The 4,180-nt window shown below is 46.2% G+C and overlaps 1 pseudogene; it reads right to left on the reverse strand.

Annotated features, from left to right (window-relative positions):
* Positions 1–215: 215 nt before the first annotated feature.
* LOC128579670 (josephin-1-like) lies at positions 216–1,093 on the reverse strand (annotated as a pseudogene).
* Between the last annotated feature and the right edge of the window lie 3,087 nt (positions 1,094–4,180).

Consider the following 4,180-nt stretch of genomic DNA (forward strand, 5'->3'; position numbering starts at 1 on the left):
AATGTACAGAGCTCCCTCCTTCCTTTCTCAGGAACAAAACACTGGGTGGTTCTTGTAACAGTCCATGTATCTGTCCTATTGCACCGTCAGATCTGAAGGGGAAAAACCTAATGAAATGTTTGGGGAAGAGGCAAGGGCAGACCCACAGCAGAGGCCACAGCACACTACAGAGGGCCGAAGAGGCTGAGGCAAGGGCAAGGTTGGGCAGAACCGTGTTACACATCAGTCCTCCAACTCTGATGGGCCTCCACCACTTCTGGTACCACCAGCAGGAGTTCACAATTCTTTCCTGGAAAATGATGTTTTAGAAATTTCCTAAGCTTGCTTTCGCCCCCAATCCACTCAGGCGTCTAAAGTTTACAGTCAAGGTTACAGTAGGCCCCTCCTACTTCTTGAACACAAGTCCAGTGCTGACTTTTGAGAGGTAACTTCAGGGGACCCCAGCATAGGCTGGAGGGCAGATTCATAATGAAGTCCATGATGTTAGTGAGAACAACGACACCAACATCCCTGAGATTGTCCCACCAAATAGCTTTGTAGCCTTTGGTTTGAAGTGCTGCCATAATGACACTCACATCATAGTTTTATTTTCCAGCATGCTCTTTTTGCGAGTTGTCACCCTGGTGTTTGGAGGCAACCTCTGGAAAATCTCTTGACATGCTTCCTGGGTGAAGGCATTGCTGTCCTGGAAGATGTCATTGAGGGCATGGAGAGCACAAAGCTCCCTTGAGCTTGGGTGGCACCTGTGCTTCAGTGGGTGGGGTGCCAGCCCCATATGCTGAGGGTGGTGGGTTCGAACCCGGCCCCAGCCAAACTGCAACAAAAAATGGCAGGCATTGTGGTGGGTGCCTGTAGTCCCAGCTACTCAGGATGCTGAGGCAAGAAAATCACCTAAGCCCAGGAGTTGGAGGTTGCTGTGAGCTGTAACGCCATCGCACTCTACTGAGAGCGATAAAGTGAGACTCTGTCTCAAAAAAAAAAAAAAAAAAAAAAGACTCCCTGAGCTGTTTCTCGTGGTAGTTGGGGGTGCTGCCCTGAGCAGCTCCAACAGTTCTGATTTGGACTTGTCTCCTTTCCATGGCACGCAATTCATGTTTTTTGTTTATTTATTTATTTAGACAGAGTCTCACTTTGTCACCCTCACAGCTCACAGCAATCTCAAACTCTTGGGCTTGAGCTATTCTCCTGCCTCAGCCTCCTGAGTAGCTAAGATTACAGGCACCCACCACAACTCCTGGGTAGTTTTAGAGACAGGGGTCTTGCTCTAGCTCAGACTGGTCTAGAACTCCTGAGCTCAGGCAATCCATCCCCACTCAGCCTCCCAGAGTGCTGGGATTGCAGACATGAGCCACTGCACCTGGCCCTTTCATGTTAGCTTCCAGAGAGGGCTAATAAACACCACACTCTTCCCTCCTGAGGAAGAATGTAAGTTTCTCAGTCCTTCCAAAATTCCTGAAGTCCACCTTATTCTCTGGTGTCCATAATTTAGAAAAGGTTGGCATCAAAAGGGGGGGGGAAATCCATGTTTTCTCTCTTCTCAAAAGAAAAATAACCCTTAGCATTGTTTACAGGTATTTCGTCACCACTAAGTGCAGCATTTCTTAAAAAAACATATAAAACATAAGACCTTATTTCCCTTCCGCCCCATCCCCCCTTCCGAAAAAACACTATTTTCCTCTTTATAAATGCCAACTAGGCCCCAACACAGGGGTACTGAACAGAATCGGTCACATCATTCCTTTTCTTCCATTCCTTTTGAACTATGATGCCACCAACTTGGAAGACAAGGCCTAGGATGGTGGTGGATAAAGCGGACGATCCGAGCAGCTAGCAAGGGCTGACCAGGGTGGGATAGCGAGCCGTGCCAGGGCCTCGGGTCAGTCCTCCATCCCCTCAGTGTGGCAGGGCCCCACAGGGCATGGTTCCCTTGAAGGCACAGACTCTCCCCCTCTCACCACTGCCCATGGCTGGCTGCCACCAGGAGCTGAGAGCTGACACCTACCCCGCTGGAAGGCCGGTGGGTGGGTGGGCATGGCCTCACCTTAGCCCCATGTCATCAACCCTCCCGTCAGTCTTTTATCATTTTAAGCCATTCTGATAAGAGCATGGTAGAATCTCACGAGATTTTATTTGGCATTTCTCTGATGACTAATGGTGTTGAATGCCTTTTCAGATGCTTACTAGCCCTTTAGATCCCTCCTTTGCGAAGTCCTTGTTCAAGTTTTTTGCCCATAGCTGACCATCTCCGTACATTGACTACCTCCTTAAGTTGACCTAATTTTCATAGACCAGACATGCACCACATGTACATGTCAGTACAGTAGGCCTAGTTCCTTACATTGACCATTTCCATATGTTGACACGTTAGTTACAGTCCCTTGGGTGGTCAATTTATAGAGGTTCTGCTGTGTGTGTATATACATGTATGTGTGTGTAGTCTGAGTCAGTTTTCTGTTGCTATAACAGGATGCCACAGATGAGGTAATTTATTTTAAAAAGAGGTTTACATGATAGACAATGGCCAGCAAACACATGAATAAATGCTCATTGTCTTTAATCATCAGAGAAATGCAAATCCAAACTACTCTAAGATATCACCTAACCCCAGCAAGATTAGCCCACATCACAAAGTCCCAAAACACCAGATGCTGGCATGGATGTAGAGAAAAGGGAATACTTCTACACTGCTGGTAGGATTGCAAACTAATACAGTCCTTTGGGAGAGAAGTATAGAGAATCCTCAAAGATCTAAAAGTAGATCTTCCATTCGATCCTGCAATCCCATTACTAGGTATCTACCCAGAAGAACAAAAATCATTTTGCCACAAAGACATTTGCGCTAGAATGTTTATTGCAGCTCAGTTCATAATTGCCAAGTCGTGGAACGCCCTAAGTGCCCATCAATTCATGAATGGATCAGCAAACTGTTGTATATGTATACCATGGAATATTATTCAGCCATCAAAAAGATGGAGACTTTACATTTATCTGAGTGGAGTTGAAATATATTCTTCTTGGGTTGGTGCCTGTGACTCAAGCGGCTAAGGAGCCAGCCACATACACCTGAGGTGGCGGGTTTGAATCCAGCCTGGGCCTGCCAAACAACAATGATGGCTGCAACCAAAAAAATAGTTGGGCATTGTGGCAGGCACCTGTAGTACCAGCTACTTGAGAGGCAGAGGCAGGAGAATCACTTGAGCCCAGGAGTTGGAGGTTGCTGTGAGCTGTGATGCCACAGCACTCTACCCAGTGCGAGAGCTTGAGGCTCTGTCTCAAAAAAAAAAAAAAGAAAAAGAAATATATTCTTCTTAGTAAAGTGTTGCAAGAAAAATGGATGTCCAGTGTACTTCATACTAATATGAAATCAATGTATGAACAATTGCATGTTCTTAAGAACAATAAAACGTTGTTATAGTCCTATTTGGGGGTGGAGGTAAGCTGAAGCCTGATCTTGCCTAATGTGCACATTGTGAGTGTGTATAGTGCACTCCCCAGGGTGAGAGGCTCTTCTACAAGTGGAACTTTGCCCTGGAAGTGAGAACAATGTAGCCTAAATATTGTACCCTCATATTAATTTGAATAAAGTTTATAAAAAATAAAAAGAGGTTTACATCTTAATCTTACAGTTCTGGGGCTGAGAAATGGCCTGCCTGACCATATGACAAAGCTTTCACACTGTGTCTGAAAATGGCAGACAGTACAAGGACAAATTGAGTTCACTTTTATATTAAGCTGCCCTCGTGAGAACTCACTTGCTTACCAGAACTCACTCACTTCTGGGATAGCAGTGTTAATCCATTCACAAGGGCTCTGCCCTCATGACTCCATCACCTCTTAAGACTCCATCTCCCAGGCGGTGCCTGTGGCTCAGTGAGTAGGGCACCGGCCCCATATACTGAGGGTGGCAGGTTTGAACTGGCCCTGGCCAAACTGCAACAAAAGATAGCCGGGTGTTGTGGCAGGTGCCTGTAGTCCCAGCCACTTGGGAGGCTGAGGCAAGAGAATTGCCTAAGCCCAAGAACTGGAGGTTGCTGTGAGCTGTGACACCTCAGCGCTCTACCAAGGGTGACAAAATGAGACAAAAAAAAAAAAAAAAGACTCCATCTCCCAGTACTGTCAATGGCAATTGAATTTCAGCATAAGTTTTGGTGGGCATGTTCAAACAATAGCACGCATATAT

Source organism: Nycticebus coucang, chromosome 2, assembly GCF_027406575.1.
Source record: "Nycticebus coucang isolate mNycCou1 chromosome 2, mNycCou1.pri, whole genome shotgun sequence".
Lineage (NCBI taxonomy): Eukaryota > Metazoa > Chordata > Mammalia > Primates > Lorisidae > Nycticebus > Nycticebus coucang.